General features: G+C 47.0%; 1 long non-coding RNA gene across 2 annotated transcripts in view; it reads left to right on the top strand.

Annotated features, from left to right (window-relative positions):
• Nucleotides 1-22,183, top strand: part of LOC108542515 (uncharacterized) — a 34,672-nt gene extending 12,489 nt beyond the window's left edge. The window contains exons 1-3 of one of the 2 annotated variants that reach the window (XR_001889301.1): nucleotides 4,373-4,793; nucleotides 14,113-14,200; nucleotides 21,897-22,183. This is a non-coding gene — a long non-coding RNA (uncharacterized LOC108542515). Of the gene's footprint in view, nucleotides 1-4,372; nucleotides 4,794-14,112; nucleotides 14,201-15,912; nucleotides 16,192-21,896 lie in introns of those variants that run through there. The other variant, XR_001889302.1, reaches the window with a different exon arrangement.
• The last annotated feature ends 554 nt before the right edge of the window (nucleotides 22,184-22,737 follow it).

Genomic DNA, 22,737 nt, shown 5'->3' with positions numbered 1-22,737 from the left:
AGGGTGAAACTCTGTCTAAAAAAAAAAAAAAAAAAAGCCTGTCAGATCTTGTGAGACTTATTCACTATCACGAGAACAGCATGGGAAAGAGCTGCCCCCATAATTCAATTACCTCCCCCTGGGACCCTCCCATAACACGTGGGAATTCAAGATGAGATTTGGGTGGGGACACAGCCAAACCATATCACTGGGGTTCACGAACCCGAGCTAAACAGCACCCCCTACCAATGAGGGAAGAAGGGGAGGAATCTCCAGACATCCCCAATCTAAAGGAAAAGCCCCAAAAGGGGAGGCCCCTTGCTCATGGGAAAGAAATGGCTGCCTTTTGAGCTGGGCTACTTACAGGGTAAAGTGAGGCATGTACTCCACAGAATGGGTAAGAGATGACATCCTCCAGGAGAGAAAGCAAGTGTGTTGAGAACACAAGACAAAAAAAAGAGAAGCTCCTTAATCTCATGTCATCCTCCCACCGAGCTGGGATGTGCTTAAGATGCTACCCTCTGCCCTCTACTGGGCTCCATGGGAAATACAACTGGGTGGGTGGCTGGGTGGAGAAGAAAAGAGATTATCACCAGGTATGATGTGACGGCACAGCATTTCTTTTTGCTTTTCTTTTTCTTTGAGATGGAGTCACGTTGTGTCACCCAGGCTGGAGTACAATGGCTCAATTTCGGCTCACTGCAACCTCCAGATCCCGGGTTCATGCCATTCTCCTGCCTCAGCCTCCCAAGTAGCTGGGACTACAGGTGCCCGCCACCATGCCTGGCTAATTTTGTATTTTAGTAGAGACAGGGTTTCACCATGTTAGCCGGGCTGGTCTCGAACTCCTGACCTCAGGTGATCTGCCTGCCTCGGCCTCTCAAAGTGCTGGGATTACAGGCATGAGCCACTGCACCTGGCCAGCATTTCTTTTCTTTTTAATTTTTTCTTTCTTTCTTTTTTTTTCTGTAGAGATGGGGTCTCCCTATCTTGCCCAGGCTGGTCTCAAACTCCTGGGCTCAAGCGATCCTCCTGCCTTGGCCTCCCAAAGTGCTGGGATTACAGGTGTGAGCCACTACGCCCGGTCGCAGTGATAATTTCAAAAACAATAAAGACTATGATTAATCATCATAGCCAACATTTACTGAGGATAACTCTGTTCCAGGCACTCTATTCTGGGGTCTTCATTTTTTTGTTGTTGTTGTTTTGGAATTTTCTAAAATTTTAATTTTTTTATAGAGACAAGATCTCACAATGTTGCCCAGGCTGGTCTCAAACTCCTGGCCTCAAGCCATCCTCTCACCTCCCAAAGCTGTGGGTTTACAGGCGTGAATCAACAAGGCGGGCACTAAAGAACGTTTTGACTCCGTTTTGTGGCCGCTGCCAAGAGGAGAAAAGGGATTGAACAAAACTGCTTCAAGGAGAGTGATCCTGCAGCCAGGCGTGGTGGCTCACGCCTGTAATTCCAGCACTTTGGGAGGCCGAGGTGGGTGGATCGCCTGAGGTCAGGAGTTCAAACCCACATGGAGAAATCCCATCTCTACTAAAAATACAAAAATTAGCCATGTGTGGTGGCAGGTGCCTGTAATACCAGCTACTCAGGAGGCTGAGGCAGGAGAATCACTTGAATCCAGGAGGTGGAGGTTGCAGTGAGCTGAGATCATGCCACTATACTCCAGCCTGGGCAACAAAGCAAGACTCTATTTCAAAAAAATAAAGGAGAATGGTCCAAAGAGCCCCTGTGTGAATTTTGACTGTCCAGCTCATAAGCCATGAAAAATTTCCTTTTAAAAAATACAATGTTAAAAAAGGTAATTTCTCCCTCAGACTTAAAGAATATATTAATGGGCTTGGAAAGACTGATTTTTCAATGAAGAGCTCACCAAGTCAGCCAGGGAAAATAAAACACAGCAACAACAAACACACATGCCCACACACACACCCACACACACACACCAGCCTCACAAAAGCTTAAACACACAGCATCTTAATAAGGCACCAAAATGCCTACTGGTTATGTTTATGCTCTTTTTAATTGTGCTAAAATATACATAACATAAAATCTACCATTTTAATAATTTATTCTTTATTTTATTATTATTATTATTATTTCCATTTTCTAAGACACAGGGTCCTGCTCTGTCACCCAAGCTGCAGTGCAGTGATGCAATCTCTGCAACTCACTGCAGCCTTGAACTCCTGGGTTCCAGCAATCCTCCCACCTCGGCCTCCAGAGTAGCTGGGACTACAGGCATAAGCCACTGTGCCTGGCCCATTGTAACCGTTTCTAAGTGCACATTTGAGTGGCATTAAACTCATTCAGTGTTGGGCAACCATCACTACCATCCACCTCCAGAATGTTTTCATCTTCCCAAACTGAAACTCTGTCCCCATTCAACCACCTCTCATCTCCCGCTCCGTATTAGTCAGGGTTCTCCAAAGGGACAGAGCTAATGGAATATATATAAGGGGAGTTTATTAAGTGTTAACTCACACAATCCCAAGGTCCCACAATAGGCTGTCTGCAGGCTGAGGAACAAGAAGAGTCAGTCCGAGTTCCAAAACTGAAGAACTTGGCGGGCAGGAAGCATCCAGCACGGGAGAAATGGAGGCTGGGAGGCTAGGCCAGTCTCTCTTTTCACATTTTTCTGCCTGCTCTTATTCTAGCCGTGCTGGCAGCTGATTAGATGGTGCCCACTCAGATTAAGAGTGGGTCAGCCTTTCCCAGCCACTGACTCAAATGTTCATCTCTTTTGGCAACATCCTCACAGATACACCCAGGGTCGATACGTTGTATCCTTCAATCCAATCAAGTTGACACTCAGTATGAACCATGGCACCCTCCTCCCAGCTCCTGGTAACCTATTTCCTACTTTCCATCTCTATGAATTTGGTAACTCTAGGTGCCTCAGATATGTGAGTTATGTGTTTTTTAATTAGCCAAATTAAACTAAACTGTTTAGTTTTACTAAGAAGAAAAAGGCATGGTGAGGCACACATTGCAATCTCTAATTAATAAAAAATAAATCCGATTTGCAAGATGACAGATGTGGCCCACATACATATTTTTTTTTTTTTCTGGAAATGGTCCACAAACAAATTTAAAGTATAAAATGTTTTAACAAGAAAAGAAGGGAAGTAGCAAATTGCAACAGCCCAGCAGTTGTTTAAGGAAAGTTCCAGAAAGTGGGGGTGGGGGTGGGGTGGGTGGAGAAGCCAGTCCTTTCCTGCCTAAGCGGGGAAGCCCTGTGTCTACCCACTGCTTCTCCCTTGGCACAGGTGTTTATAAGCTGAGTGGCTCTCCTGTCCCAGCTGTCACAGTCCCACTGGCAGGGTAGCCAGAGGCAACAGGTTTGGGTTCTGAGCCGGGAAGTTAAGAAGCCAGGCAGGGCAACCCTGCCACCCCGATGTCAGAGGCATTTGAACCAGAGCAACTCCATCTTGAAGAGGAGCTGGGTAAAATGAGGCTGAGACCTGCTGGGCTTCATTCCCAGACGGTTAAGGCATCCTAAGTCACAGGATGAGATAGGAGGTTGGCGATAGATACAGGTACTAAAGACCTTGCTGATAAAACAGGTTGCAGTAAAGAAGCTGTCCAAAACCCGCCAAAACCAACATGGCCACCAGAGTGACCTCTGGTCATCCTCACGGCTACACTCCCACCAGCGCCGTGACAGTTTACAAATGCCATGGCAACGTCAGGAAGTTCCCCTATGTGGTCTAAAAGGGAGAGGCATGAATAATCCACCCCTCGTTTAGCATCTCATCAAGAAATAACCATAAAAACGGGCAACCAGCAGCCCTCGGGGCTGCTCTGTCTGCGGAGTAGCCATTCTTTTATTCCTTTACTTTCCTAATAAACTTGATTTCGCTTTACTCCATGGACTCGCCCAGAATTCATTCTTGCATGAGATCCAAGAACCCCCTCTTGGGGTCTGGATCGGGTCCTGTAACACAGGCTCACCTGCTCCTGTTTAACGGATACCCGCTAGGGCTCCTCCGAAGGGGCCAGCTCCAAGTCTGGGCTGGACCCTTTCCCTCTGTGATCCTGGCTTCCTGTTGCCAAAGGAAGGAACCTTCCAGAAAGGCCCTCACCCAGAGCCCCCTAAACCCTTGAAGGAGGATCCCCGATCCCTCCAACATCATGCTGTAGTTTTCTCCCTACAAACGACTCCATCGACTTCCTCTTTCTCCAGCCAGAGTTCAGGGACCTCTCCGTGGTGAGTTAAACATCAAATCCCTATAAAAGCTGCTCTGGATTCTGCCTTAGTTCTCAGCATCTGGCAAAAACATTTGCAGACCAAGGTCTGTCAGCACATCTTGCTGGGGGTTTTTGTTGTTTTTTTTTGTGTGTGTGAGTTTTCGTGATTTCTAAACTACATCATGGGGCAGAGCGGAATGGAGGGAGTCAGAGTGCCATCCTTGTAAAAAACACGAACCGTTTCAAGCACAGAGTTTGATGGAGGGTAGACGGTACGAACTTGATCCCGCAGGCCTAGTTACTTGCCTTGTGCAAGGCCCCTCACTCCCCTTCCCGCTTGGAATTGTCTTTGTCTAGGAAAAGGATTTCACTCCGGGTCTTTGAGAACACCTCTCAGGCCTGACCATGGCCTTGGGAAGAAGACTCCCAGCCTGAGGGTCTTGTTGAGAATTTTAATGTACCCTTCAGGGTCATCTTTGCCTTTCTTTCTTTCAGAAGGGGAATCAATTCTGGACAGGAGGATATCTCCCTGCCTTTGCCCTCCCTGCCTTCCCCCACATCCTTCTCTGGAAAGGAGAATGAGGATGAGAATGACCTCCCTCCGCAGGACGAGGTGGGCACGGATTTAATGAAGGATTTCACTTAATCGGGCTCAGCTGCAGGGAGGGCAGATGGGGCTGGGCAGGGGTCTGTGGTGGGGTCCGCTCTGGGGAGATGGGAGCAGGAGCATCTGCCGAGTGGAGGCAGGAGGGTCGGAGAGCTCGGGGCCCAGTCAGTTCTCAGGCGACTCCTGGGAGGATGGCTTTGATACCATCCCAGAATCTGGTTCAGAGTCAAAGCAAAGGGATGAATTTGTTAGCTGGAACACGGCCCTGAATTCTCCCCAGGAAATCCACTGAAAGAGAGATTTAACCCGCAAGAGTTCCAGCCCAACAATGAATCACCCGACTTCCCTCCCGTCTTTCGTCTTTCGCAGCCCATGTGTCGCTTTCCTACCTTGGATTAGATAAATTAATGCAGAGCATCCAGAAACACCCACGGCTCTTTGAAGTTTTCAAAGGGCCTCTGCCTACATTGTCTCCTGTGATCCCCCTGGCAGCCCCCACAGGTGAACGGGCGAGGAGGTTGGGGTGTGGTCCTCATACAAATGGAGACACAGCAGAACACTAAAGGTGAATGACTTTCCCCGGGTCCCAGCCTGAGGATCAGAGCCCAGGTCTCCCGCCTCATTTCTTGGTGGTTCTGGAGTTCAGGCAAATTCATACCGTGGTGTAGGGAGAAGCGTGAACCCGAAGGTTGGAGCCGTGTCTTAGACAAATCACTTCTTTCCCCTGGGCTGTGTCTCCTCTTCCTCTTTTTTTTTTTTTGAGATGGTCTCACTCTGTTGTCCAGGCTCACTGGGCAGTGGCAGTGGCAGTGGCACAATCTTGGCTCACTGCAACCTCCACCTCTCAGCCTCAAGTGATCCTCCCATCTCACCCTCCAGAGTAGCTAGGATGAGAATGACCTCCCTTCGCAGAACGAGGTGGGCACTCTCAGTCGGGCTCAGCCACAGGGAGGGCAGATGGGGCTGGGCAGGGGGCTGTGGTGGGGTGTAGCTAGGACTACAGGTGCATGCTACCACACACGGCTAATTTTTGTACTTTTTCTAGAGACAGGGTCTCACTGTGTTGCCCAGGCTGATCTGGAACTCCTAGGCTCAAGCAGTCCTCCTACCTCAGCTTCCTGAGTAGCTGGGACTACAGGCTCACCACTACACTTGGCCAATTTTTAAATTTGTTTATAGAGTCGGAGTCTCGCTATGTTGCCCAGGCTGGTCTAAAACTCCCGTCCTCAAGCAATCCTCCTGCCTCAGCCTCTCAAAGTTCAGAGATTATAAGCGTGAGCCAGTGCACCCAGCCTCTCCTCTTTTTTAATGGCTGGGCTGGGCTCTCTAGAACTGTGCTGTCTAACGTGGTAGCAACTAACTCCATGTGACTTTTTAAAGTTAAACTAATTTAAACTAAATAAAAATTAAAAACTAGTTCCTCAGTCCAACTAACCCCATCCAAAGTGCTCAGTAACTGCATGTGACTAATGGCTCCCATATTGGATGGCACAGAAATAACATTTCCGTCATCACAGAAAGTTCTGTTGTCCGGCAACAGGACAGGGCTGGTCAAACTGCAGCCTCAGGGCAAATGCAGTCTGCTGCCTGTTTTTGTAAATAAAGTTTGGTGGGAACAGGGACGCGCCCATTTATTTATATATTGTCTTTGGTCCCTGTCAGGCAACTAGCGCAGATCTAAGTAGCTGTGACCAAGATGATAAGGCCCAACAGACCTATTCACTGTCGGGTCCTTTACAGAAAGCATGCCAACTTCCGCTCTGGAAGATGGAAAATCTCCAGAGTTCCACCCAGACCACTCAGTGTCATTCGGAGGCCCAGAATCATCCCACACTGCAGAAATCCCGCCTCTCCCTGTCCCAGGTATTGGGATTCATGGAACACATCTGCCTGTGTGTGTGAAAGGAAATGTAGTTCTTCGTTTTTTTTTATTTTTGAGACAGGGTCTTGCTCTCTTCCCCTGGCTGGAGTGCAGTGGTGTGATCGGGGCTTACTGCAGCCTTGACCTCCTAGACTTCCGTACTCAAGTGATCCTTTTGCCTCAGCCCCACCAGTAGCTGAGACTACAACAGGTATGAGCCATCACATCTGGTTAATTTTTTTTTTAATTTTTGGTACAGGCAGAGGGTCTCACTATGTTGCCCAGGCTGGTCTGGAACTCCCAGGCTCAGGTGATCCTCCGGTCTCGGTCTCCCAAAGTACTGGGATTGCAAACATGAGCCACCATGCCCAGCCCTAATAATTTTCAATTCAGGGCCAATCTCATTTCATCTGTTCCTCTACCCACTTTAGATGAGCCTTCGATTCTTTTGAAGCAGATTTCAGTCATTCTGTCACTTAATATGTAAATATTTCAGTATGCATCTCTCAAAAACATAAGCACGATACCAGTATCACAGCTAAAGGTATTCACAATAATTCCTTAATCATATGTGCAGTATTCAAAGTTCCCTAATTTGTCTCATAGATATTTTTTCTTGTATTATTTTAAAATCTGCTTTGGGATCTAAATCAGATCCATATGTTGTGTTGGGCAGTTGGATCTCTTGGCCTTCTTAATCTATTACCCTCTCCCTCTTTTCCTTACAATTCACTTAATGAAAAAATTGGATTATTTGTCCTGTAGAGCTAGCCACAGCCTGCACAGTCTGCGATTATTATTATTATTGAGACAGGGTCTTGCCCTGTGCCCCAGGCTGGAGTGCAGTAGCACAGTCGCAGATCAATGCAGCCTCAACATTTTGGGCTCAAGTGATCCTCCCACCTCAGCCTCCAGAGTAATTGGGACTGCAGGCATATGCCAACACATGGATAATTTTTATATTTTTTGTACAGATGGAATTTTGCAATGTTGCTCAGGCTGGTCTCCAACTCCTGGCCTCAAGCAACCCACCTACCTCGGCTTCCCAAAGAGCTGGGATTACAGGCCACAGTCTGGATTTTGATGATGACATCTCCATGGTGTCATCTGACAGGTTCTTCTGTCCTCTTCATTTTCTGTAGCTCAGTAGTTGGATCTAGTGTTGATCACATTCAGTTTTTGGGGTTTGGCAAGAATATTTCATAGTGTAGTGTCCTGTCCTTCCACTGGGGGGCACAGAGTCCTTGGTTTGTGTCATTTTTAGAGGTTGTTCATGGTCTTTAATGGTCATTGCTTAGATCCGTTAGTTCATTAGGACATGTAAAATGCTGACATTCAAATTCTACATTCCTCTTCCTTAATTAGCTAGAATACTTCTATAACAAGGACCTTCTCCTTATCAACCATTTGGTCACGCTGATGTATCATTGCCATACGAAAGGTAGGATAAATGCTTAATTTTTTTTCTCTTTTACTGACCAGTTTTCAAAATAATGAGGGGGTATCCTACTATCCTCTAAAGGTGACCAGTGAGGGATTTTTTTTCTTCTTTTTTTACGAATCATGAATTCATGGACTTAAACCCATTCACTTTGTTTCAATCTATTCAACTAGTCAACCTCAAGGATGCCAAGGTGTGGAAGAGAATGTGTTGAGTCAACTCTTCCTACATCATTGACCAGCCAACTTCTGAGCACAAAAGCTGTCAGGCTGGCTGGGGCCAGAGTCCCCTCACCTTTTCACAGGCCATAGGAGAGTCTCCTCCTACAACCCACCCTGGTCAACCCAAGACTTGTTCATGTGCAGATGCATGCTTCAGAGACAGAGCAGCAGGATGCTCTAGAACCAAGCCAGGGGGTAGGAGGGGCCGGGCACCTCTCTTGCTCAAGAGTGAGACACCAGGCGGGATGCAGGGGCTCATATCTGTAGTCCCAGCCCTTTAGGAGGCTGAGGCAGGAGGATCACTTGAGGCCAGGGGTTTGAGGCTGCAGTGAGCCACGATCGCACCACTGCACTCCAGACTGGGCACCACAGGCAAGACCTCATCTCTACAAAAAATTTTAAAAATCAGCAGGGCATGGTGGTGTGCCCCTATAGTCCCAGCTACTTGGGAGGCTGAGGCGGGAGAATCATTTGAGCCCAGGAATTTGAGGCTGCAGAGAGCTGTGATTGATTGCACCACTGCACTCTAGCCTGGGAAACAGAGTGAGACCCTGTCTCTAAAAAAAAGGAGAGAGTGAGACACTTGTATTCCATTTTTCATGGTGGGGACGTCCCCTGTTGGGCTACGGTTAATGCAAGCACTGATCCTAAGCCTTAAAATGCACACACACAAACATACACATCACACACACACACACCAACGTGCACACAACTGCTGTTCATGAGGAAAAATAATTTCCAGGCTTCTGTTCCCACCTGCTCTACACACAGATGCTCTTGTATCTCATAATTGGCCAACTTATCCAGTTTGATAAGAAATAGATTTTGCTTTAGAAGACACAGCTCTGTCTACCTCTGTGTAAGTTTCCTTTTTACTCCACCCACCTCAGAACTCAGGCTGTTCCCAAGCAGTGAACTAACAGGAGAATGTCTAGTTTAAGGGGGATTTTTAATGCCATTTCCAAACCCTACAGGTACTCACCAGTATTCTGTTTATTTTATTTGCTCATTCCCTGCTCAGGACAGGATATTGAAGGTGAATTATTTATACTCCAAGAAACCAAAAGAAAGAGAGAGGGAAAAAAGCAAGAGCAAGGAAACAGTAATTTCTGTATGGCTGTTTTCAGGTTTCTGCCGATCTTACTAAAAATATTTTATCCTTACTCCGTTTTTGTACAGAAAATGTCATGTGTGTACTGCCACTGAAAAGCAACGTTACTGATTTATTTAAAATATTTATACTGAATTGCCACATTAAGATAGACACATGCATTAGCAGGAGTGATTCAGAACAATGTGCCCACGAAGTTTATTTTTGAATCAAAGTTGAGAAGGCTGTGTGTCTACAAACATCAAATGACTCATTTTTCGCTAATTACTGACACCTGCAGCCGATTCACTCTCTGCTAAAACTCAGCATTTCAGTTAATTTCTGCTCTAATTAGTGTGGTAACAAATGCATCTCCTACTTGATATAGAAATGCAAAAGGCTGCACAATGACTCTGGGGGCTTCCAACTTTCTTCCGAAAATTCTAGCAGAGAAATCTAGAAATGCCAATGGTCGGGCTTCACAGCCTGACCTAGGTGTTCAGAGGTTCCTCCGCCAAAGGGCAGGGCTGCTTAGAAGCCAGGCAATCTCTTAAGATGGGGTAGTGGAGCATGCGGGGGTTGGAGGTCAGAAAATCCTGGGCTTGCATTTCTGCCCTGCCGTTCACATGCTGTGCAACTTGGACAAATCGCTTAGCCCCTCTAAGCCGTAAGATGGAGAGAAATGATCGGTCCCGTATCACTGGGATGTTGTCCAGGCAAAGTGCTGGGAACACGGGAGGTGGTCCATCCTCACTATTCCCATGGTTAAGACTCAAGATCAGACCCACTTTCCTTCCTTCCCTCCCTCCCTCCCTCTCTTCCTTCCTTCCTTCCTTCCTTCCTTCCTTCCTTCCTCCCTCCCTCCCTCCCTTCCTCCCTTCCTCCCTTCCTCCCTTTCTTTCAATGGAGTCTCGCTCTATCGACCAGGCTAGAGTGCAGTGGTGCGAGGTATGATCTCGGCTCACTGCAGCCTCCACCTGCCAGATTCAAGCAATTCTCCTGCCTCAGCCTCCCAAGCAGCTGGGACTACAGGCACGTGCCACCACACCCAGCTAATTTTTGTATTTTTTTTTTTTTTCTTTAGTAGAGATGGGGTTTCACCCTGTTGGCCAGGCTGGTCTTGAACTGGTAAGTTCAAGCTCCCCGCCTGCCTCGGCCTCCCAAATTGCTGGGATTACAGACAGGAGCCACTGTGCCCAGGCCAGACCCTCTTTTCTCAACCCCCAAAACCACTCCTGCCAAAGTGACTCCCCCTTTGTGTTCCCCAGCCTTAGCTCCTGACAATTTCCACTGCCACTGTGTGGTCCTGGCTGGCTCCGGCCTCCAGCCAGCCCAAGATGTGGTCTTTCTCTTATCTTAAGTGGGCCTTTTTCTTTCCCACCCAAACCTCTGTATGGAGAACATACATACACACACACACACACACACACACACACACACACACACACACACACACATACACACACAGAAGGGAGGAAGGAGAAAAAAGATAAAAGATTTGATAGCCACCATGTGTCTGGCACCCAGCACGTAATGACAATGATAATGTTTTCTCTGTTGCAAGCTGCTTTGCAGAGCTCTTTATGGCCAATGACTCATTAAATCTTCATGACTCCCACGAGATACGTACTCTCATTTCCCCATTTTATGGATGAGAAAACCGAGACTTTAGAGAAAAATAGTCCAAGAAGATATAAACAGACAGGTCACAGAAGGGGACATCAGCATTGCCTTTCGGGCTTAGAAAGAGTTGCTCAGCCTCACAAACAGTCAAGGAAGTGCGAATTAATTATGGGATACTATTTTTCATCTATTAGTCTAGAAAATGAAAAGAACGGTAACTTGCAATGCCACAAGAATATGCGAAACCGGGTACTCAAATTCCTTGTTCATGAGTGTGAACTGCTTTAAACTTTACACAAATTAACCTTACAATGTCTATTAAAATTTAAAATGCATGCTCTTTGAGCAAGAAACCTCACTTTTGGGAATCTATCCTACGCAAGTAAAACTAACGACGCATGAAAAACATAGAGGTGGATATGTATTGTAGCACTGTTTGGGACAAGGAAAATGAATGATTCTTTTTTTTTTTTTCTTTTTCGAGACAGAGTCTCGCTCTGTTGCACAGGCTGGAGTGCAGTGGCACGATCTCAGCTCACTGCAACCTCTGCCTCCCAGATTCAAGCAATTCTCCTGCCTCTATCTCCCGAGTAGCTGGGATTATAGGCGCACGACACTACACCTGGCTAATTTTTGTATTTTTAATAAAGACAGGGTTTTACCATGTTAGTCAGGCTGGTCTTGAACTCCTGACCTCAGGTGATCCTCCCACCTCAACCTCCCAAAGTGCTGGGATTACAGGCGTGAGCCACTGTGCCTGGCCGGGAAATGAATGAGTTTTACTGCATGGTTTGTAGTGGAGGAAAAAGCAACAACCAAGGATGGTACAGTATTGTTTGGAGTGGGGGAAAATAGAAACAAATAAAGTAAATTTTCATCTATAGAGTAGCTGGATTCATATAGACATACCCATATTATAGAATACTATGTAGCAGTTTAAAATAATGAATTGAAACTCTACTGCTGGATTGCTGAGTGAAAAATCAACCCAACCTGCTCCTTGAAACATGTCACAAGTAGAACAACGCTTTTGAATAATGAGATACCATGTTTCATTGTATTGGGGGGGAAATACCAAACTGCATTCCCAACCCATTCAAACACCCTCAGCAATTTCCAAAAATTACTAAAGTTGTCTCCAACCCCCGAATGACAATCCACCAAGCATTTTTGCATAGCATTGAGCATTTAAAACACCAATACCGAGTGGGGCAGATAGCTTGAGCTCAGGAGTTCGAGACCAGAAGACTGAGCAACATGGACAAACCCTGTCTCTACAAAAAAAAAAAAAAAACAAAATAATTAGCTGGGTGTGGCGGTGCACACCTGTAGTCCCAGCTACTTGAGAGGCTGAGGTGGGAGGATCCTTGAGACCAGGGAGGTCGAGGCTGCAGTGAGCTGTGATTGTGCCACTGCACTTCAGCCTGGTTGACAGAGTGAGACCCTGTCTCAAACAAAACAAAAAACAAAAAAAAGACAAAAACAGAGAACCCCAATAACCTAATTAAATGATTAGGTTATTAATAATTAATTAGCAACAATTAATTAATAATTATTTATTAATGACTAATTAATAATTAATTCATAATAATTAATTAGTAAATGATTAAATAATTAAATAGCCCGGGATGAACACAATAGAGGGCACGTGTGTCTGCACTCATTGGGAATGTTTTCTTCCTCACCTGTAATAAGTGAACTCCGTGACATAAGCAAATGGGGAAAGATACCACGATGCATGCAAGTAAGGCTTAGCAAAGTGAAATAAACAAGGGGACTTTTAATAATGGTGGTTTCCTGATTGGAGCGTTATCTGACTCAGGGGACAGCCCCACTAGTCCCCTATCTCTCTGACTCCTGGCCCACCCAGGTGCTTCCCCCTGCAGCCCTGCGTGGGCTGCCTCCTGTTTTCAGAGGTCAGTGAGTGTAAACTCCTTTCTTCCTGGCAGTCATTCCCGTGTCTGCAAAGTCTTAGCATTTCAGATTAAAGCAATTCCCAGGTGTGTGAATTTGTGGGGCAGAGTCTTGGCCGGGGTGGGGAGAGATGGGAGATGTGTGTCATCCTTCCTGGCACTCACAGGGCCATGGGAACAAGAGGCTTGGAAAGGAGCAAGTGGAGCACAGTGCGGTGGGGACTGCAACAGGGAAGGGGCAGCTGCAGGAGCCCTGGGGGCCTAGAGGAGCCACAGCCCCTCGCTGCAGGCCAGAGTGAGGTCTGAGGGCTTCTCAGAGAAGTGAGGTTGCAAGTACATGGTGGGGAAGGTGCAGACGTCTGTCAAGGGCACCCACAAAGGTGATGCAGGAGGAAGCATTGTGGTTGGGAGACCAGGGCTGGTCCAGAGACTGGCCAGTGAGACTAGGAAAGGCTTCTGATATCCACAGGGCCTGGTTGTGGTAATCCTGATGAAACCTGCTAGGCTGTGTGAACCCTGCCCATTAGGCAAAAGGAGCCACTCAAGAAGATCCCGCCCAGCTGATGCCAGTTTCAGCTGAATCTGGTCTGTGGCTGGTGCAGATTGGGAGAAATCAATGCCTCACTCAGTTTTTTTGTCGGGATCAATGGACGGCTGCTGCTTGCAGGTGTTGCATCTGGGATAAAGTGAAGGGACAAGTTTGGAGCCAGGGCTTGGTGGCTGAAATGTGTGTGTGTTGGGAGAGCAATGAGCCAGGAAGCTCCCCTGGTCCTGGCTTGGAAGGTGGGTGGGTGTTGGAGCATTTCATGAGCAGGGCCACAAGGTCAGCACTGGGTTTGGGAATAGACACTCCTTGTAAGAATAAGGGAGATCGTGGCCTGGTGCAGTGGCTCACGCCTGTAATCCCAACACTTTGGGAGGCCAAGGCACAAGAATTGCTTGAGCCCAGGGTTCAACTCCAGCCTGGGTGAGACGGTTTGCATCTGTGTTCCCACCCAAATCTCGTGCTGAATTGTTAGCGCCAATGCTGCAGGTGGGGCCTGATGGGAGGTGATTGGATCATGGGAGAGGACTTCTCCCTTGCTGTTCTCGTGATACTGAGTGAGTTCTCACGAGATCTGGTTGTTTATGTAGCATCTCCCACTCTTTCTCTTCCTCCTCCTCTGGCCCCGTAAGACATGTTTGCTTCGCCCTTGCCTTCCACCATGATTGTGAGTTTCCTGAGGCCTTCCCCAGCCATGCTTCCTGTATAGTCTGTGGAACGGTGAGTCAATTAAACCTCTTTTATTTATAAATTACCCAATCTCAGGTAGTTCTTTATAGCAATGCAAGAACAGACTAATACACTAGGAAACATAGCAAGACCGCTACATCTCTACAAAATAACAACAACAACAACAAATTAGCTGGGCATGGTGGTGCATGCCTATAGTTCCAACTACTCAGGAGGCTGAGGCAGGAGGATTGCTTGAGCCCAGGGGGTTAAGGCTGCAGTGAGCTATAATTGAGTCACTGCACTCCAGCCTGGGTGACAGAGTGAGACCCTGTCTCAAAACAACAAAAAGGCCAGGTGCGGTGGCTCATGCCTGGAATCCCAGCACTTTGGGAGGCCGAGGTGGGCAGATCACCTGAGGTCAGGAGTTCAAGACCAGCCTGGCCAACGTAGTGAAACCTGTCTCCACTATTAATACAAAAATCAGCCGGGCTTGGTGGCAGGGAACTGTAATGTCAGCTACCTGGGAGGCTGAGGAAGGAGAATCACTTGAACCTGGGTGGCAGAGGTTGCAGTGAGCTGAGATCGTGCCACTGCACTCCAGCCTGGGCAACAAAGTGAGACTGTCAAAAAAAAAAAAAAAAAAATGCCGTGCATGGTGGCTCATATCTGTAATCCCAGCACTTTGGGAGGCCGAGGTGGGTGGATCACCTGAGGTCAGGAGTTGGAGACCAGCCTGGTCAACATGGTGAAACCACGTCTCTATTAAAAATACAAAAATTACCCGGGCATGGTGGCGGGCACCTGTAATCCCAGCTACTTGGGAGGCTGAGGCAGGAGAATTGCTTGAACCCGGGAGGCACAGGTTGCAGTGAGCCAAGATTGTGCCATTGCACTCCAGCCTGGGTGACAAGAGCAAAACTCCATCTCAGCAAAAGCATCCTGAAATAAGGGAAAGCTTGAAGTCACCCATGCTGTATTCTCACCAATGTAGGTCAACCTCATCAAACAACTCACTTCCTGTCTCTCCAGTTCTGTCTTCCTGTCTTCTTTTTTCTCCTTTTCTCCTCCCTAAAATATGTTTTGAGCATCAAATATTGGGTAGCCTACACATGACATTAAGGAGAACCTGGCAACAATTGTAGGTGACATAACATTCATGAATGAGATCCTTGGTTTTAACTTTACTACTCAGAATGTGAATCTATTTCTCCAAAACTAGGGTAGAATCCTAAATAGAGGCACATGTGAGAGAGAAAGCTCTAGGCTGGGTGCAGTGGCTCACGCCTGTCATCCCAGCACTTTGGGAGGCCGAGGTAGGAGGATCACTTAAGCCCAGGAGTTTGAGACCAGCCTGGGAAAGATGACCAAACCCAGTCTCTACCAAAAAAAAAAAAATTTTAGAAAACAAAAATTAGCCAGGTGTGGACACATGCACCTGTAGTCTCAGCTACTTGGGAGGCTGAGGCAGGAGAATCGCTTGAGGCCAGGAGGCAGAGGTTGTAGCGAGCCGAGATGGTGCCACTGCACTCCAGCCTGGGCAACAGAGCAGGACCCTATCTCAAAAAATAAAAAAATTAAAAAAAAAAGTCTACCCATATGAGTTAAGCAACCTCATGAAGATATCCTTTCTGAGCTTGTTTTCCCAGCTCTAAAATACAATACAAACTATCCCGCGGGGTGTATTAGGGCCCAGTGAAATTACTCTGCTAGGGCTATTATTGCTTTTCTTCTTATAGCCGCTCTTATTTTTGACTTTGGAGGTATCAAATATTCAGCCCATGCCAGAGTGAGGATCTCCTTTTCACCTTCTGTCTAAATTGTGCCTTGAATCTGTTTCACGCTGGGTGCGAACTGGGTGAGACTCTTTTTGTAGAACCCAAACCCTGGCAACCCCACAACACCTGACCTCGAGCTGGTTTCCATAGCCTGAATCCTTCCTCTCTAATTTGCAAACAACTTTCTTAGTAAATGATTACAAAGCAGAATGCAATCCCTTCTATAAGAGATATGACTCAGAACAAATTGTAGCCGCATTTTCCTCCTCATTTTCTCCTGCGTGGTACGTGCTGCATCATCTTAAAGATCTCTTTGTTTGACAGTCAAGTGAATTAGTGTAGACAAGTGTGATATTTCTTCTCTTGTAGTAATTATTTCCTCTTATAATTTCTGAGTTGTATCATAGCTTCTAACATCGTCCCCCAGCCCTTAAACATAAAGATATCCCCTGGACGCCACTAGCAATGTTACATGCAAAATGAATGACATCAGCAGAATAGAACAGACTTGTAGAAAGATCTAGGAAGAAAGCAAATAAGAAGATCATAGGAAAAGCTTATAGAAAGATCAGCTAAGGGCTGAGACGGGCGGATCACAAGGTCAGGAGATCGAGACCATCCTAGCCAACATGGCGAAACCCGTCTCTCTTAAAAATACAAAAATTTAGCTGGTCGTGGTTGCGCGCCTGTAGTCCCAGCTACTCAGGAGGCTGAGGCAGGAGAATCGCTGGAACCTGGGAGGCGGAGGTTGCAGAGAGCAGAGATCACGCCACTGCACTCCAGCCTGGCGACAGAGCAAGACTCCGTCTCAAAAAAAAAAAAAAAAAAAAAAAGAAAATCATCTAAGCAGGAAGAACATTGCTTTGCAAGAAAAATACCTACTTACTCATTTAACAACAGTTCCAAACAAAAGCAGCGTGTTCATCAAGGCAGCTTGCATCATCTCTAATTATAATTTTTAGTGGTGGTAACCTGATGATTACATTCACAATGTTTGTTTATCAAAAGGTCTGAGGGGCCACCAAGGAACTCTTTCAGCAGTGCTCTGTACACTAATGAAGTTGCAAAGCTCTCAAATGCAGAGAGGACATAAAAGTCATGGCAATAAAAGAGCTTAAACTCCCCGAGCCCGAAGTGCTTGCCTACTCCATCACCGGCCATCAATAGGTACTTTGCTCTGAGAACATCAGGTGGTGTTAGCAACCTGTGGATTTGATGGAGGTGAGCCCAAAAGCTAGGAAGTCACTGATGGGCCAGGGCTAGAGTCACAGGTGATGGTGAGACCCAGGCTACTCAAAGTATGGTCCCCAGACCAGTTGCCTGGCGTCACCTGGGAGCTTGTGAGAGGTGCAGAATGAGGCCACCCAGACCTGTAGTATCAGAAACTGCTAAGGGCGTGGTGGCTCACATCTGTAATCCCAGCACTTTGGGAGGCCAGGGTGGGCAGATCACTTGAGGTCAGGAGTTCGAGACCAGCTTGGCCAACATGGTGAAACCCCATTTCTACTAAAAATACAAAAAGCAGCCAGGTGTGGTGGCACACACTTGTAGTTCTAGCTACTTAGGAGGCTGAAACAGGAGAATCGCTTGAACCCGAGAGGCAGAGGTTTCAGTGAGCCAAGATGGCACCACTGTACTCCAGCCTTGGTGCCAGAGTAAGACTCCATTTCAAAAAAAGAAAAAACTGCCAATGCACAGGTGACCCATGTGCTCATTTATGTTTGAGAAGCAGAGGTTTAGGAAACAGCTTTTGGAGAAATCAAACCAAGAGAGGGGTAGGAATTGTAAGAGGTGGCCCTGGAATGTGAGGCTGTGACCAGCATGACCTTTTCTTAGCTCATTGTACCTGCAATTAAACCTTTTGTCCAAACAAGATCTTATTCTGAGGTTCCAAGTAGATATGAATTTGGGAGAGGACAGCATTTAACCCAGTGCAGAGGAGACTTGCAAGAACCACAGACAGGGCATAGGGAATCCTGAGTTCAGCTCCTGGCTGGGGCTACTCCAGGGGGTTCTGCTTCCATGTGCATTTTAAAAAAATGGTCATTGAAATCCTTTTTTTTTGAGACAGAGTCTTGCTTTGTCACCCAGGCTAGAGTGCAGTGGCGTGATCTCGGCTCACTGCAATCTCTACCTCCCGAGTTCAAGCGATTCTCCTGCCTCAGCCTCCAGAGTAGCTGAAATTATAGGTGTGTTCCATGTCTGGCTAATTTTTGTGCATTTAGTAGAAACGATGTTTCACCATGTTGGTCAAGCTAGTCTCGAACTCCTGACCTTGTGATCCACCCGCCTCGGCCCCCCTCAAAGTGCTGGGATTACAGGCGTGAGCCACCGTGCCTGGCCGGTCATTGAAATCTTTTACATGCTAAAGTGGCAGAGAACACACTGAGGACAGATGAAAAGGCAGCTGATGAGAAGGGACTGAAATTCCACTCTCCTTGAGCATGCAGACTTCTCTGACCTGGTCCCTGGGAGAGGCCCCAAGCCTCTCTACTCCCATCTCCTTGTATTTAAAACCCAGCTAATAACTTGGAACTCCCTTGCAGGAATAGTGGAAAGAACTGGTGTTTAAAATAAAATGATTCTCAACAGTGTTGCAAATGCGAGTTGCCTCAGGAATACTAACTAGGAGGGAAACTATCAAGATTCCTCCGATTCTAAATCTGGCAAGAGAAAGGGGGGGGGGGGCATGGGGAGAATGAGCTATTTTTAATTCCTGGCCAAGAAATGATTTTTTTAAAATCCACACTAATATTATGAGCTCAGCCTGTTCGAACAATGAATTCTGTTTCCATAATTGTCTTGTCCACAGTAACCACCGTAGAAAGAACAAGAATCATAGTGATTCCTAATGTAAATCTGCCTGGTTTCTCGGTGGCAGAGGAGGGTGGGCTGCTTTCAGAGCTCTGGGAGAGCCCCGAAGGAGGGGGCACAGTGGCCTCTGCTGGGGTCAAGCCATATGATTCGTAATTAATATTTAACACTGGTTTTAAAAACAAGTGACATGCCCCTTAATCAGCACATATTATCTAAGGTCAGAAACAGAAGAAATGCATTTATTGATTGATTTGCTTTCTCCACCCCCCCCCCCCCCGCCCATGCCTCTGTGTATATGTTAATCAATATTGCCTACAATGTCCAGATTTTTTTTAAAAGGTCTAGATGCAACTGCAAACACAGCCAGTTCTCTGCTTTCCCTCTGTGCCACAGCCGGAATTTCCTGCCACAGCAGGAAATTCACTTGTTCAAGGAGCTGGCTTCAGCCCCCTTCTGCCACCAGACCCACTCCAAAACAGATTCACTATTCACGGGAGAAGAGGACCATAGAAATTCAGTATGTAGTTTCACATGGGTTATTTTATTTTTTTTAGAAATGTTCAAAACACAGAAAAGTGCAGAGAATAACAGAACACGTTCCCAGGTTCTCACCACCCAAAATTGACAAATGCCAACATTTTCTGTCTTTGGGTTTTGTTTTGTTTTGAGACAGGGTCTCGTTCTGTCACTCAGGCTGGAGTGCAGCGGTGTGATCACAGCTCACGGCAACATGGGTCTCCTGGGCTCAAGCAATCCTCCCAAGTAGCTGGGACCACAGGTGCACACCACCATGCCCGGCTAAGTTTTTTTTTGGCGGTTTTTTTTTTTTGTTTTTTTTCTTCCTTTGTAGAGATAGGGTCTTCTTTGTTGCTCAGGCTGGTCTTAAACTCCGGGGCTCAAGTGGTCCTCCTGCCTCAGCCTCCCAAAGTGCTGGGATTACAGGCAGGAGCCACCACACCCAGCATTTCATATATTTATATTTACAAAAATATAAAGTGGGCCAGACTCAGTGGCTCACACCTGTAATCCCAACACTTTGGGAGGCCGAGGCAGGTGGATCACGAGGTCAAGAGATCGAGACCATCCTGGCCAACATGGTGAAACCCCATCTCTACTAAAAATACAAAAATTAGGTGGGCGTGGTGGTGCGTGCCTGTAGTCCCAGCTACTCAGGAGGCTGACGCAGGAGAATCGCTGGAACTGAGGAGGTGGAGGTTGCAGTGAGCTGAGATTGCACCACTGCATTCCAGCCTGGCAATGCAGCGAGACTCCATCTCAAAATAAATAGAAAATAAATAAATAATATATATATATATATAGTGAACAAAACATCACAGATCAAGTGAAGTCCCTTTCAGCCCCACATGCAACGTCAGCCCCTCTCCCCTCTCTCGAGTCGGGGATGTGTCTCTTCCCTCTTATAGGTGTACCCATGAACAATCTGTAATATTGTTATAATATAGTTTGGGCTGCTTTGAGGTTCCTAGAACTTGTTTTGTGTCACTCGACCTTGAAATTTTTTATAATTACCTGTGTTATCGATGCACATCTCATCTATCCATTTCAATTGCCTGTAGAAGTCTATCTTATGAATGCACCACATCTGGTCCACCTTCCCCCATTGATGGACATGGAGTTGTCTCCCACTGTTTCCCATTTACAAACCATGAGTCTGCCATGCGTGTCTCCTGGTCTACATGTACCCATGGAATTTCTGGGTCATGGGGGCACACAGGTTCAACTTCACCGGGTACTGCCCAGTTGCTCCAAGGCCGGATCAACCTGCATTTGCATCAGCAGGGCATGAGCGCTCCCTCTGCCCCACATACTCTCCAGCATCTACTATGGGCCAGCTTTTCTTCCTGATTGGAAACCATCTGACAGGTGATGGAGAGGAACGGGTCCACACGGCTGTTTTCACATCACCACTCTGTGGCTTTCTCTGCTGGGGCTACTTAAATGCAGCAAAGGGGACACAACCCAGAACAGACACTGGACGTGAGAAATCTGAAACTGGAGCGTCTATGTTGTTCCAAAGGGTGGGTCTCCAGAGAGCTCACCACCAAGACTGCAGCCCCCACCACCCATGTGTCATGTCAGTCGAGCAGAGTGACACCAAGTAAGTACTTTGAAAATGAGCTATGGGTCTGGGAGGACCTGGGTCCTCGTGTTGGTTCAAGACTTTCCTTAGACAACTGACTTCACTCTGGTAACCTCAGTTCCCTCAGCAGTCAAAGAAGGACAAAGATCTCAATCATGTAAGAGTAAAAGATGCAGTTATCTATGCAGGGCTCGGCACATCATTTGGTATAGAGTGCTGAGAAAGACTAGTATTTTTGAGACGGGCCCTTCCTCTGTTGCCCAGGCTGTAGTACAGTGGCCCAATCATGGCTGACTGCAGCCTCAACCTCCTGGACTCAGGTGATCCTCCAACCTCAGCCTCCTGAGGCTGGGACCACAGGCAATGAGATCCTTGGCTACATGTTTTTATGTTTTGTAGCAGTGGGGTTTCACTACGTTGCCCAGGCTGGACGTGAGCTCCTGGACTTGAGTGATCCTCCTGTGTCAGGCTCCCAAAGTGCTGCAATTACAGGCATGAGGTACCACATCCAGTTTTATTAATAATAATAATAATACAGTGAAATGACTCAGAGTCTGGGTTCTGGAATCGGACTGTTTGGGTTACTTTCCTGGCTTTGGCCTCTTGCTTATTGTGTGTGTATCTTAGTTGTCTCATCTGCAAAATGGGGATGCAATGAATACCAACTTTTGTGAAAATCAAGTGTGATTGTGCATATAAAGGTCTTAGAACAGGGCATTATCCAGGACCGGGCGCGGTGGCTCAGGCCTGTAATCCTAGCACTTTGGGAGGCCGAGGCAGGTGGATCACGAGGTCAGGAGATCGAGACCATCCTGGCTAACACAGTGAAACCCTGTCTCTACTAAAAATACAAAAAAATTAGCCGGGCGTGGTGGCAGGCGCCTGTAGTCCCAACTACTCAGGAGGCTGAGGCAGGAGAATGGCGTGAACCCGGGAGGCGGAGCTTGCAGTGAGCCAAGATTGCGCCACTGCACTCCAGCCTGCGCGACAGAGCGAAAGAAAAAGAAAGTATGATCCATAGCAAGTGCTCAATTGCTTACATTCCTAACAGAGCAGATTATGGATGGCAGAGCTGTACCTTGTGATTGAACAGAATCTGATCAGGAACCTTGGCCTGGAAGCTCAGCAGACTGAACGTTTCACAGTGTGATGCAGCTCATTTGAAGTCATCCAGACCACAAGAGCTCCTTTCTCCTGACCTTTGACGTTGGCTGGTGGCTGGTGCGCACCTTGGGGAGTGCCCCCGAGGACCCAGAGGCTCTCCTTCCTCCCTCTGCTTGCCGCTGTGCCATCAGGGAGGTCTGGCCTCCAAAGGCCTGGCCAGATCCTGGGAGAAAGAAAAAAAAAAAAGACACAAAACGAGTGAGGGGAGTGCCTCATGCATGAGCACAGGAAGAAAACAAATCGGACCGGCTCTGTAGCAGAAATGTCGGCAGGAAGCAACATGAATTCTCCCCTCTTCTGAGATTTCCCCTGCCAGCATTCTGAGTGATGATAAATCACTCATTTCTGGCACGGTTCATTTTTCAAAGCATTTTTATAAGAAGCATCCAGCCGTCACATTTCAAACATAATTCAAATGGGGGGGAGGGGGGGGAATCCTGCAATGTTTGTTATTAATTAAACAGGATTACAGGACCGACTTGGTAGAAATGGGCAGAGGAAATGCAGGCGTCGTCCCAAATTCCTTACACCCAGCCTGCCAGGCCTTCCTGGGAGGGGTTTCCAGATGAGACTCCTTTTGCCATAAATCCAAATATCTATTCGTGCTCATCTGCGTTTTGATGCTGGAATTAGATGCTTCATGTGTGCGGATGTCGGAATATTTATTGATAGTTAAAATTTCATGTCCCCTGGATTGATGTTTGTGCATCAGGACAAATGACTAGTGT

Source organism: Rhinopithecus bieti, unplaced genomic scaffold, assembly GCF_001698545.2.
Source record: "Rhinopithecus bieti isolate Rb0 unplaced genomic scaffold, ASM169854v2 scaffold_1017, whole genome shotgun sequence".
Taxonomy (NCBI): Eukaryota; Metazoa; Chordata; class Mammalia; order Primates; family Cercopithecidae; genus Rhinopithecus; species Rhinopithecus bieti.
This window is presented reverse-complemented; position numbering and strand designations above follow the sequence as displayed.